Below are 14,855 nucleotides of genomic sequence, written 5' to 3'. Positions count from 1 at the left end.
TCGTGAAACATCTTCTCATTCGGCATTACTGACACTGATGGAGAAATTTGAGCTGTTTGTACAAGTTATTGGTGTGAGAAATCGAAACCGTGTTCCGCTCAAGAATAATTGAGAATTCACCTGCTGTAGACTCTAGCGTTGAGAAAACCCAGGTGGAGCTGGAATGGATTGCGCTATCGAGCTGTGATTAATTATTTTTTTACGTTTAGAATTGGGAGATATTGCTTTGACGACGTTTTTTTTCAACAAGAGCAACTTAAATGCCATAGAAGGAACGAAATAATCACAATTTTGCTAGAAAAATTTCTTGGTCGTGTTCTTCTCGAAGAAGTTATCACAATTGACACACAATCTTGTGATTTAACACTTCTAGACTTTATTCTTTGGAGCTACGTGAAGAAGAAGGTATATGCAAATGTTCCACAGTATATTCAAGATAAAATTCAATAAGTTATAGAGGACATACAGCCGCAAATGTACGAATTGGTCATGAAAAAACTCATGAAAAGGAAAAGGTGCTGCAAACGTACCCTTGTCGGCCATTTGGCTTTTCAATCTTTATTGGCATACCTTCTTCAAAATGAAATAAACATTTATTGATTTATCTAAAAATATAGTCGTCTTTTTTATATCAAAATGAAACCTATTATTGGAAAGCCTTTACAATATTTACAAGCACTAAGTGCTAAAAAGTGTAGGTAAGTAGTTAATTCTCTTTCAATTCTAAGGAATTGATTGGATTTTCGAAATAAAAATATGAATAAGTTATCGCAACAGAATTTTGAATCGAATTCTAAACACTTATATTTTTTCTAAGTTCTCAAGAGAAGTTATCAACATCAGTCGCTGTGTGTAAATGACTCAATCAATCTTATTTTGGGGTACTCACCATTTAAGATAAGTTCTTATTTAATAAGAAGTGTCACAGTTTTCATCAACATTTTTTTTTAACATTCTAAACTGGGATATCCATTACTTGTTTCCAGCTAATGAGATGGAGTAAGCCAGTTTCATATTTCAACTCATCAACGTCAATTACTCTCGTACATCTGGGCACTTAAAAATGGTTGGTTGCTATTTGAAAACCCTCAAGGCACTTTGTGAGATCGTTAGTACCTGATGCTGAATGCACCGAGGATACTCCACAAAAATCATCTGGAATTGAGGCGACAACATGTGTTTGTCCAATAAAAACGTGGGTACAGAAATATTTGTGAATTTAATTTTGGTTTTATGTTCGCCGTGCACAGTTTTATGTTTTAGTCAGCTTTATTGGCAACATAACCATTTTGAAACTGTTCTGTTTGATTACATCAAAGATTATATGAGGAGAATAAATCGACATTTCGAGTTTGGCATGGTATAATATGAGGAATTTTGATTGTTCAAGAGAATCGTTGGAAAAATAGAATATTGTTTTCATATGTTATAAAATATCGATTTACTAACAATCTAAATTCACTGTTTCATTCAAAGTTTTATTATCCATCATATATCATCGCATATGATGAAAAATATCTGCTGGCCTCGACTTTACCAATCTGAAAGTATGTTCAAATGAAAATGCTTTTTCTTTCCATCCGAATCAAAATATCACCTGCAAGTTGAGATGAAGCCCCCAATAAAAATAAGATAATTTCACTAGTTTCAGGTGAAAATTAAGAAAATTAATTTTGCGTGTTTGTTTGTGGGTTTTTCCTAATTTTGGACAAATGAGCCGAAAGTGGTCATAAATGATGAACTCATTGATGAAGAATTTGAAATCAAAATCAGTTATGTGTATCGAGCATATAGCCGTGTACACTATAACAAACTATTTTTTAATGGTTTTGGAGTTATTTATACCCATATAAATTTTTTTCTCAATGATTGAGAGAAAAGCCAAAATTTCATATTGATCGCCCAACCAGAACCATAGAAACTTCAAGAAGGACAATGGGAAAAAAATAATATTTCCGTGATCACAAATACTATCAGGTTTTGATGCATGCATATAAGGAATAAAAATTTCAAGCTTCGAGCAAAATTTCGTCTGGAAAGCAACAAAATCAATCATAATATCGAGAAAAAAAAAACTATTTCTTAGACAACTGAACGCACTGAGTTGAGGTTTTGCAAGTAAATATTAAAAACAACTTCTAATATCAAAACGTCCAAACAAGTCAGGAGCTTATAAAAGCGCTCGTTCATTCACGCTCAGGGACCTATTGCGCCCTTAGACACCACATGTACCAATGTGTATATAGTTCTGTTGCCCCAAAGAACGCAATTGGCGCATTAATAAACGAGCGCTCAATAGCTACTGACTTCAGGTAGATACTTTCTTTATTTTTGTATAATTATCGTTATATTGCAAAGTGCAAAGAAGGATGGAATTTCATCAGAAATAGACAAATTTCAAAATGCAGAATATGTTTCTGTATGATTTGATTATTATTTATTACTTCATTTTATTATTATATGTATTACTTTTATTGAATGAGGAAAGAAAAAACGTTCGAATCGTGTATTTATTATTTAAAACACTTCTTCGAGGTAATTATTTAAAAAAAGTGAAAAATGACATTATATTGAAAGATCACGTAATTTTATTTATTCATAGCACGTCACAATGGAGGCTCTCTGAATAATTATAGTCTATCATGATATTTGAAATAAAGCGGGATACACATCTTGAATACTAAGACAGATCAGAATTACTTTGTTGTAAAATAAAGGTTCAAAGTTCCATGCAAAATTTCGTGTAATAGATCTAGACTAACACCCGTTCTTTTATCAGTTTTTGAAAATATGATTCAATGGAGTGGGCATAAGATTTTTACTACTTTATTTTTTAGGATAATACACTGAAAATATGTCTGTCAGGGATTCCAAATTTTTGGTGGGAACTATAATATTAGATTTATATGCATGGAATGAGATAAAAATTAATTTTTGAACCTGCATCTTGAGCATGCAATATAGGAATCGTCCAAAAAAAAGGAATAAACAAGGAAACTATTATTTTTTTTAGGTTTGCTACGAATATATTGAATGCAATAATATAAGCCTTCCACGTCTGGATTGTTCAACAGAGTAGGATAATTCTGGATTTTCTAGACGTGGTCACGACGGTTTTTCATACAAAAGAAAACATTCAGAAACCGAGAGTATGAAAAACCATGAAACCACCATTTCTCAGAAGAATCTAATTTCGAGTAACAATTTACGATCAAAAAATCGCTAAAGGTGACTACCGTCGTTGTGGACGAAAAGTTTGGTGGAAAAAAACCACGGCTAGAAAGCAAGTAATTATCTAAAACTTTCAATTGAATGGAATATTTTTAATTTTCATAACCATATGAATTTTTGAGAATTAAAAGTGAAATTCGAAATTATTGAAATATTTTTTGAGATGTGAGGAAACATTCAGTAAACCGTTGAGCAAATTCAACATAACCTAACCTAACATTATGAATTTTTAAAAATTAAAAGTGAAAACTCGAAACGAGAACTTCTCGATTTTTGGTAGAAGTTGAAATATTCTGTGAGATGTGAGGAAACAAATAGTAAACAGTTGTGCCAATCCTGCGGATTCCTTAACCCCATCGCAAATAATTTTAATGAGTTCAAATAGGTTTCCCTCACTTCAAACCGCGTATTTGTAAACCATCGATAAATTTGTATTCGCTTCCGTCCAAACCTTCAGGGTGCGGAAACAACATTATAATACGGACCTTCCTAACAATGTGATAGTAATTTTACCATCCAAGTTCTACCTAACCTAACTCCGCAAAATACATCTAAATCGAAATTTTGTCTTATCTTGCACGGTCAGTGAATTGAATACACTGGGACGGTGACCCTTTGAATCCGCAAAGAAAACTTGGTATTTAAATTTGAGATTGGATTGACCTCTGAGCTCATTTACCCAAACAACATTGGACTTTCAGATTTGGTGCGACCTCCGTTGCAATTTGGGTTCATTATTTTTAATGGTGAATCTTGGAAAGAGATTAAACGAAATAAGACGTCTGCCAATTTGTCCTACAACTATGATTCTGAGTATGAATCACTGAGTGAGCACGTAAGGTAATTTTACTACGAAAGATAAGGGGACCTCAACGAAGAAACTCACGAAAAGAAGAGAAATTTCAATGCATTAACCTCAACTGAAATCTGTTTGTGTTGATTTCGTATATTGTAAGTATTTTACCAAAAAAAAATACATAGTTCAAGGCGTAAGTGAACACACACAGATGTTTCAGGTTTCAATACATTTTTCATAAAAATTCTCAAATCTATTCAGGATGTTATCAAATGAGTGCAAAAGTTTTTATGGGGTGAGGGGGCTTTCATGCGAACAAATCTCTTAGGCATTTCCTTACACACTTCCAGAGATGAAAACATTTTTTTCAATTTTTTCTTGAAGTTGTTGAACAAGCATTTCATGAGCATGTTGTACTTGAGGAAGTTGTGTAAACACAATGCAACATCTACCTACTAGATTTTCGCGATTCCATTAAGATTGATGTGCAATATTGTAATTAATTTTTTCATTATAAAATTACGACTTCTACGGACATAACACAAGAGTTGAAAAATTATTGCAAATTATTCACCACATAGTTTTGAATCGAGAAATTTTGTTTAGTTAAAAAGTTCTGTTGAAAATAGAATAGGGGTTGAATGTTTGACCCCTTAAAATGAATAAAATAATGAAAAATATTCATTGGTAGCCTTCCTATCGAGAAAACATGCTCACTAAATGTAATTTCCTCAACTCTTCAGCAATGCAACAAAATAAAATCTAGAGATTTGAGATTTCAGGGTAGGTTCGGATCTTGAATTGCGCAGTTGTGTTCGTTAATGGTAAAAATCTGGCTAGAGGTTCCATAAACATGGCTCTTCAATTGTTTTTTCCTATAATTTCAAAACTATGAAATCCGAGACGAAATCGATGAAAATTGAATTTTGGATTTAGATGTGTGTAAATCAAACATAATAATTTCAAGCTTAGTGTAAATTTTATATATATAGCTAATGCAATCAGAATTCCGTGGAAAGAGCATAATATATTGGTGACAAAAGATTCGAGCTATATACAGGGTGTATCACGGTCGTTGGTACGTTAGACGTTTACGGAGAACGGAAAATTAGAATTTATTGAAAATTTGGTTTCTTAGACAAGAACTGCTCTATCGATCTGAAATATTTTCAGTGCTGCGGTTTTGCCGCTTATGTCAAAAAGTAGTAGGTATGTACTTTGTTATTTCAAATGGCACACCCTGTATATTATTGCATCATTAGATAGATTTTTTGACGATATTTGTCATTGCTGTTTCAAATTTTTTAGCTTGCTATCAATGACAGTTATCAGACAGATTATCGAAGGTGACTACGAATACTTCATTCGTAAATTTAATCAAACAGTTTGAAAACATTTGCTCTCGAAGTTTCATGAAAATACATACTGGGGTGAGCTGATAAAGCCCTGTTTACTGAAACAAGTTATCCCACATTGCCATATTGTATTGGATAGGACCCATATCAATTCCAATTTCGACATAACTGTCAAGATGGGGTCGGGTATAACGTAGGTATAAATGGAAATATGATGAATATTTCCAATAAATGGAATATCTTTTTTGACGAACGTGAAATGTTTATAATCGGTGGCAATGAAATGGGAAATTGTCTAATTCTAAGTTTTAGAAAAAAAATATGAAAATGTTCAGCAATTCACATAACCATAGCTGTAGTGCTAATGATTCTTTCATATAGATGTCCAAATATATGAAAACAAATATTTTAAATACACCAAAATCTATGTGGTTCAAACTTTTGTACCTATCTATACTCTTTGAAGGAAATCCAGACTAAACTTTCTGTAAAATGAAGTAGACAGTAACAGCATTTGCCTTATAGCTGTTCTGATGGAGAAAACCTCTTAAAGTGCCATTATCAGATCGATGTTTCGCAAAGAGGCCAACAAAGAAGTCGGCAAAGTAAAACCAACAACTACTGAAACGAAAACTGAAATATGTGGTCAGTGTTAATCGATACGATTCCATTGCGAGATTTATTTTATTACAAATCTTAGGCATCATTATCATTGATGCTTCCGCTTTTTTTGGGAAATTTCGTTTTATTGTAAAATATTCATTTTAATTCGAATAGATTTTCATCAACCTTGATTTTAGTCAATCATTTTTTTTTCGAAAATTGAAAGAATTCATCTAGAATCTAGAGAAGAATACAATTTTCACATAAGATAGGTTTTACTTTATGCTGCGGAGTTTGAATCGGAAATTATTCATTTCAAAATTTGAATTAAATTTTGCTGAAAAATATGATTTTCAAGATGGTCAATGCTAATTTGAGAATTATAAGTATTTATGTCTCGCTAACTTAAGTGTTTCAAGTTTGAGATATTTTCAGTTGCATGTAGTAGTGTAGCAATTAATTTTCTACCCAATATTATAGAGATAGCTTTAGATCATCATTATGCTTAATTACATGCAGTTAACGTATGTAAATAAACGGTGGATGGAAGGATACTTCAATTTTGCATATCTTTCAAATTTAAAAATCGAATCATATTGTTTTTAGAATGATTAATTCATTACTATATAAAATAATAAATCAAAATCAAGAAGTTCAATAAATCTATTCAGCGAGTAAAAAACTACACTTTAATTCACAGAATCTTCACGTGTTCAACGAACGTTTCGACAACGATGTAATTATTAGTTTCTAAAGTTGTGAACATTGTTGTTGAAATCTTCGTTATACGCTTGCAGTAATACTGTGAATTAGAGTGTGGTTATTGTTATTAGAATATTATGTACAATTTCAAATGTTGCTCAGAAAATGATGTTTTGAAAAGTAGGTACTCCCAAATTTATATTGAAATCTAGTTGTTTTTTATTTCGACTTTCTATTGTGAAAATATCCACAAAGAGGTCGTTTATGGGAATCGTCATATTATTTTTTTTCGATTTATTTTTTTTTTTTAAACGAATACTCAACCAGCAAAATCAAATCTTTGTTTGTTCTTATATTCTTTGGGCAATACATCACATTAAGAACACCTTTTATTGAAGTGATTTTAACATTTGTCTTGTAATGAAAAAGTCATGATATCAAGGAAAAATTCAATTGAACGAAAATGTATGACAAATATCTTACATAATTCAACTTGAATGAACGGTTAATGTAGTTAAATTCTTCGAAATAGTATTAATCATAAGATTGATGATACTTTTAATTCATTTTTGACCATCATTTGAAATAATTTAATTAAACGTAGAACTAAAAAAAATCCATGTAATAAAACGAAAAATATTACATCTATACTTAGTTTCATACATTCAGTTCAATGCAATAGATCAAAAGAAAAATATTTCCATTTTTATTTTAATGAAGAAACCATCATTAGGTAAGAATTATATTTTTATATGCTTAGGAAGTGCCGGCATTGGTGATTAAAAATGATCATCCCTTATTATTGCCCATTTTGAGTAAGAGTAAGATAATTCAATTTCGATTTCACTAGATATTACAGAATTAAATCCAATGCTCTACGAAAATCGACAAAAAGATCATATATTGAATACTTTTAATCGCTAATCTGTCTCAATCATTGTATCTGCGAATCTCGACACCTTTCAAGTTGTTGAAGATTTCAATTATGAATAATATCAAGAATAATAATATTAATATTATCAAAAATTTTTTCCAGTTTTCACTAGTATTTGCTATGTATTGTTGAAAGACTAAGATAGCTAAAAAAAATAATTTCGCAACACGTTTCGATAAAATAAAAATTAAATTCAGATTTCGTCTTGGATTCAAGATACCAACAGGAATTAAATACAATACATATTTCATCCCCCAATTACAAAGATTTCGAGTGAGGTAATTATTAGAAAATATTGAAGAAACTAATACTTTCAAAAGTCACTTTCCCTTTTATCATTAAATATAAGCAATATTGAAATAGATATGATAATAGAAGAGCTAATTTAGGAACCTACACAACATTATTTCCTACAAAAAAATAATCGAAAACAAAAAAAGAACCTTCTCATCCCTCACTCGCGAATCCTTAAAAACTATCTTATCTCCAAATCTCGACACCTTCCATCTCTCAAGACACAAGAACCCCTCTTACCCAGATCAAAGATATAGATAAGACTCACCTTTTCTGTTGATATTTCGTGAAGGGGATCCCTAAAGAAAATTCGACGAAGCCGGTGATTTGTTGCACTGACACGGCACGAATAGGGTGAAGGCAGAGCGATCGCGGCAGAGCACACGACGAGACCTGAAAGGAGTAGAGCAGAACACTGAGATCACAGCGAGCACCGAAGAGAAGAGAGGTCCTATTGATTGCTGCACAGCCGACTACGATGGCAGCAGCAGCTTGACGGGCGGGGGTTCGGAGCAGCGCTTTGCACAACGTCCCTTCAGATTCGGATACAGACTTCAGGCACCGCAATACAGACCTGGAAAGTGGAGTTTGTTGTACTGTTAGCAGCTTGGAGCAGCGAGCCGTGCTTCTGATAAAGCACAAAAGAGTCGCGACATTGTTTACCGGCTACTTGATATGGATGTAAACAAATGAGGAACAGCTGCGTTGGGTCCGATCCTGTTAACATATACGCTGAGCTATGGATTTTCACTTTCTCTGTGTACTCTTGAACTTGTCGCTGGCATTTGAAATGGCTCATTGAAACATCTGAGGGGTGTAGGAAAAAATTGTAGATGTTGGTGTGTTTATTTATCATTGCAAAGAAGTGAAGGCTATTGACATTTTCGTGATAGGCATGTTTGGCCTGGATCCGGTCCTGGACCTTTTGATGTTCTCTTTTCCTATAATACGTCAGGCCAAAATATAAAATTGAGCTGGTGTGAACATATTTAGAGGAGATATTTCGAATACGCAATATTCTCATGAATATTGCTATTTTTCATATTTAATGTTATTTTTCCGGACCTATGAGACCTGTCAGAACGAATTAAGAGAACCCACTGCTTCATCAAGGTATTTACACACTGCATTATGCGTCTTCCTTCAATTTTGGTGACCACAATAAAAGGTATGTCCTGAAAAGAGTAACTATTCACTCTGTGATACAACTGTCACCAAGGCCTAATCCAAAAAAAAACATTTCGGGGGTAGTGCAGTATAGAATACCCTCCTGTAAAGCGTATGACCATACCCCTGAAATTATTCAGGAGGATTATTTCAGAGTATTAGGCATCAGAATGTTATTGAATCAACATATCATATATCGATCCTTTGAGAATAAGAGAATTCAAAAGTTGAAAGATTTTTAACATTTTAATCTCAAATTATAAATTAATTTTCCTTGTAAATTGGTTCATTATAAAATAAACACCCAAATAAGGATTTATACACTGGGCCCGTAAAGTATGGAACAAATTCATTTTTAGATAAACAGATCATTCTAAGAAATAATCCTGAAACACGTCGATTTTTAATTTTAATTTACCGTATTTTGAAATAATAATTTAATATACAGGTTGAATTAGGTACTTTCGAGTAATGACGTTACCGTAATTTTTTTTAATGGAACATCCCCATTCTGTCTCAATTTTCCGATTACTCCAGCTGAGCTGATTCCAAAAATGTATAACATGTTGATTCCAATTTGTACAGGGTGGACAAAAATACAATATTTTTGTGTGTGCTCATAAAGTAACGCGTAACATTCTTTATTAGTTGAATTAACAATATAATCAAAAATACTTATTGTCTAGCGGCAATTGGTTTGAATGTAACACCCTGTAGTTTGTTACATTTTTAGATTAATAAAAGTGAGTTTCCAAACATATTTGGTACTTGTGAATATGAGAATATAAAAGAAATTATTTCTTATTTTTATACATTTTTATTAATCTGAAAATGTAACAAACTACAGGGTGATACATTCAAACCAATTGCCGCTAGACAATAAGTATTTTTGATAATAAACTAACTAATAAAGAATATTACGCGTTACTTTGTGAGCACACACAAAACTATTGCATTTTTGTCCACCCTATACCACTTGGAATAAACATGTGATACATTTTTGGAATCAGCACAGCTAGAATAATGGGAAAATTGAGACAAAATGGGGGTGTTTTATTAAAAAAAATGTCTTTGACGTCATTACTCGAAAGTAATTCAACCTGTATATTAGATTATTATTTTACAATACTGTAAATTAAAATCAAAAATCGACTGATGATATGAAAAAGCTAAAAACATGGGTAAGTATATAACGATGACGAATGCAAAAATCACAGATGGCAAATAAGGAGCCGACCGAGGAGCCGACAAAGCGGATAGATAAAGAAACCTCGGAAATAGACTTGATCGTAGTGCAATAAGAGTACTCGTCTTAAAAGCGATAATAAACTCATAAACCGTAAAAGGGTCCGATTTTTTACTGCCGTGTAGATTTCTAAGGAAAGTAGAATGATTATTGGTTCATTCTATGTGAAAATTTTCGTTCTTCGTCTTTGCGAGAATTCTGCAATTTTATATTTTGGAAATCTTGGGGGTAATTACCCTCAGTAGCCCCCAATTTCTATGTCCTTGCCTTAAAAAAAATCTGAAACTGAATGGATAGCTTGGAAACCACCATGAAATTCATGAATTGGGCAAGTATTCACCAAGTGGTCAATAGTTTCTTCTACACAACACTCACATAGTGGGCTTTCAAAAAAAATTCATTTGAAGACCATACTATTGCAACGACCAAGACCAGTCCTAAGTTTATTTAAAATACACAAAATTCTACTAGACAGATTGAAACCTGGAACTTTCTCTGAAGTATCAAAGATACACGATACACCTTTGTTGAAAAGTTTACAAGAACTCCAATCCGAACGCCAAATTTCCTTGTCACTTTTATTGGATTGAAGGAAAATATTATTCCATTATTCATAAAAACTATAAAATAACTATAATATATTTTAGTACATCATGTAATTCTTTCGAATCAGTAAAGGCGAAACATCAAGAATTCTTTCGAACAGCTTCAACCACGGTTTTCATTAAACGAAAGTAGATTTTGTTAAATGTGGTGGATGCGATGAGATTACCAGGAAATGAGAATTTTTCCCGACAGCATACTGTGAAAATTTCATTTAACTTTCATTACGACGCTGTAAATAATTTCGATTAAGTAGAGGGGTACTGACTACTGATTTGTCGTTTACTTAATTTTTATGGGTTGTTATTTATTTTCCGATTGTTTTCTATGTTTGATCAACAAACAGAAGAAAAACCAAAACATAAACGCATAAACCTACTTTCGTTCATTTATGATATCGCATTATATTTATTATTTTTATTTTAGTTAGTTAATGGAAATAGAATGCTAGAAATATTGAATCAGTATTATGTGTATCCTTCACTGACGATCATTCGAAAAAACAATGTGATTATATTACTAAAAATTAAAATTAAATCAAATAAACTCTGGTGCTTATCGACACCAGTATAATTCCAGGATGCGAATATTTATGCTCTTGGTAAATATTTTGATTGGAGCTTATGCTTGGTATTTTTTCGTTGCATTAACAGTTGAATTTAGGTAATCTTCCACTGGAAAAGAGCATGCAAGAGATTTGTGCTATAACAATAACAGAAAACAGATGATGTCAGCACTAGAATTGATCCATGATAAGGATGAAAAGCCAAAAATTGTAATAGATGCCACTTTTTGAGATATTTTTATGATTTTAAACTTTTCTGAGTATTGATCTATCATTTGCGTTTGGTATTTTTTGAATTATGAAAATTTTTCACCTCGGGTCAAAAACGAGTAGGTTTTGTAATGAACCAAATTTCATATTGCACTCGGTATGGAAGTTTTCAAATCATGAAGAACAAAATAAAATTTCAATAGATCGGCAGAAATAAGCTCAGTGCTAAATGAATAAGAACAAACTATCTCGACAAGCGAGAAAAAAATATAAAATTGTAAATACAGGAATTTTAATGATTATCTACTGATATGATTTGAATCATTAGTTCCAAAATCCAAATAAAAAATTCAAAAATTTATATCTCCTAAATTTTACCATTGCGACTTAGTATATACCTAAGTAGGTATCATTGTAGCGGTATAGTATAGATATTTTCAATTTTATCATTACTTATGTGCTGTCAATTTCTTGAAGAATGAATTGCTTTCAATACGTTACCATGACTTTTTTCAAGAGATCATGGATCATGTTTCAGAACTGAAAGCATCAATGAGGCATAACAACCGATTTTTGTACCAAATTTCATACAAATTATTAAAAACTCTGATAGTTTCCGAAAAAAGCCATGTACGCCTTACAGTAAACTCTGATTTTTTCCTTGACTGAATTCTAAGGTGTATCATTGAAAATAATAAGAAGAAGAAGCAATTCAACCCAAAAATAATCAATCAAAAAATCTAGTATGTTAAGAAATATATACAGGTTTTTCTTAAATTGGAAGTGCAAATGAAAGATCCTATTTCTAGGAATCGAAAACAAAACAAACAAAAAAGTGCTATAAACATGGGCCCGCAAAAGCTTTATTTTCGAAATACAGGCTGCAGTTAAAATTTGATTGTTTTTCAAGTTTTCTTCTCATAGAACTTTCCTCTCCACGAGATATTTAACTCGAATTTGGCATTGATATTCCAATTCAAAGTTTTCATCACGTGATCTGCCAATTTTGAATGGAAATCTACAGGGTAATATTCTTTCTGGGGCAGTGCAGATTCTTTCATTTAGATTTTTTTGGGGGGACCACTGGTAGTTTAGTAAAATGTAAAAAAAAAAACTTTAGTCTTGTACTACACTTTTTGGTTTCTTGTAGTTCTGAAATATTTACTTGTAGTTCTGTCGTATCTGCTACTGATTTCGAAAAAAAATCATATAATTCTCTTGTAATCAACAGGAAAATCCAACTCAATATTAAGATCCAGTTAGTAAGTTGCCATGAACAAATTAATTTCAAGTTTTGGCACTTATTCACCCAGCGAAGATCAATATGATTCTATAATCATCACAAAAACGTAGGACTACAAGAAACATCCTGTATCTTGAGAACAAAGTGTTTTTCGGACCATTTTTATAGGACTTTGCTTCTTAAATTATCCAAGGAATCTCTCATTTTCCTTTGTATCTCCATTTAGGAATACCGAATACCCTGTGCATTACTATGAAATATATAGAAATAAATCATTAAATTAATAAGTGAGAACTTTATTCTACATCCTCACTGGCATGTGTCAATATACCGCCAAAACAGAAAATCGTCACATCTTGTATTCTATGAATTTTGTATTTATTCAACTTTCAAAATTCCCACCAGCTTTCATCTGGGAGTAAGATGTGCAACCTCCGCTTTAGATACAGAAGGCAGCCATATGGTTTTCAGAAATATTTTTCATTGACCTTACGTCCTCAGGACTCAGGAACAATTGTGATTTTACTGAGAGTTGTAAAACTCACTTGTTCACATCTGGAAAGAGGTAAATGAATGGACCTAAGACCTTTTTTTTCAGGCTGGAAAGTTCACGCTACATTGAAATACTTTTGTTATTACAAAATCCTTTCAACAAGAAGAAATCGTAACAAAACTTCTTGTGACTGATGAGGGGCGAATAATTTACGACTAGGTATATCTTAGAAACAAATAAACATGTCATTTTATACATAGAAAAAAAATGATTATCTTTATCTAGTATTCCTCAATCTTTGCAATAAGTAATCAATGAGTTATTTAGAAAAATTATTTCGCCAAGCTGTTGCTTTCTTGGGTTAAACATTTCCTATAGGAATTTAAGGAATAGGTAATATTATCATAGAAAAAGAATACGAAATTTCTTCAAAAAAATTATTAACAGTTGGATATTGGTTATAATAACTATATTGATTAAAACGATTTAAAATAGAGAATTTGATGAAACTGTACAGTGCATCCCATTTTGGGTGAGACAGCCAGGTTTCTCGCTTGTTATTTAAAATAGAGCCTTGCGGTTTTCACGTTCCTGTCCTACTTTTTCGTGAAACTCAAGTTGGTCTAATCAGATTTTGCATAACTGTTTCCGTTCAAGAGATACAGGGTGATTTTGGAAATTGATACTTTTCGGACCCCTCCTTTATCGCCGAAGTTATTAGAAACAATGCTGAGATAAAAACTACGTCTCAATCAGAATTCTGCGTAGAATCCAGTGGCGTACTCAATTTTTTTTTCGGGGTATGGTTTTGAAGATTCAACACAAACCTATGTTTTTTTTAATGGAACACCATGTATATCATTACTTCGTTGAATTCGTTATTTTTTTCCCTTCAAAATGATGTATGATACTATGCAGGTAGGATGTTCAGAAATGTTGAAAAAAACACTAAAACATCAAATAATGATGATTTTTTGTAAATGGGCCATGAATTTTCTATGTCTCAATAAGAGGATTATTACTTTCGATTTTCAAAAGTAGTAGGTCATTGATGATACAAACATCCTTGTTGTTATTAGGCTACTATATATGCATTTGGGAGCATTGTTTAATCAAGAAGGCATTGGAGGGGAAAAACCAATCTGATCTAGCTGTCATCGCTATGAATTATTGTTATTATTATTGATTCTTCTTTTATATGAGAAATCCATTGCCCAATAACAAAAAAATCATCATTATTTGATGTTTTAGTGTTTTTTTAACATTTCTGAACATCCTACCTACATAGTATCATACATCATTTTGAAGGGAAAAAAATTAGAATTCAACGAAATAATGATATACATGGTGTTCCATTAAAAAAAATATAGGTTTGTGTTGAATCTTCAAAACCATACCCCGAAAAAAAAAATT

General features: G+C 32.0%; 1 protein-coding gene across 3 annotated transcripts in view; it reads right to left on the bottom strand.

Moving 5' to 3' along the window:
• Nucleotides 1-8,607, bottom strand: part of LOC123673868 (midkine-like) — a 167,452-nt gene extending 158,845 nt beyond the window's left edge. The window contains exon 1 of one of the 3 annotated variants that reach the window (XM_045608592.1): nucleotides 8,184-8,607. The gene's annotated coding sequence lies outside the window, so the exon portion shown is untranslated. The remainder of the gene's footprint in view (nucleotides 1-8,183) is intronic. The other 2 variants (XM_045608594.1, XM_045608593.1) reach the window with 2 other exon arrangements.
• Nucleotides 8,608-14,855: the final 6,248 nt, after the last annotated feature.

This window comes from Harmonia axyridis, chromosome 2 (genome assembly GCF_914767665.1).
Source record: "Harmonia axyridis chromosome 2, icHarAxyr1.1, whole genome shotgun sequence".
Taxonomy (NCBI): domain Eukaryota; kingdom Metazoa; phylum Arthropoda; class Insecta; order Coleoptera; family Coccinellidae; genus Harmonia; species Harmonia axyridis.
This window is presented reverse-complemented; position numbering and strand designations above follow the sequence as displayed.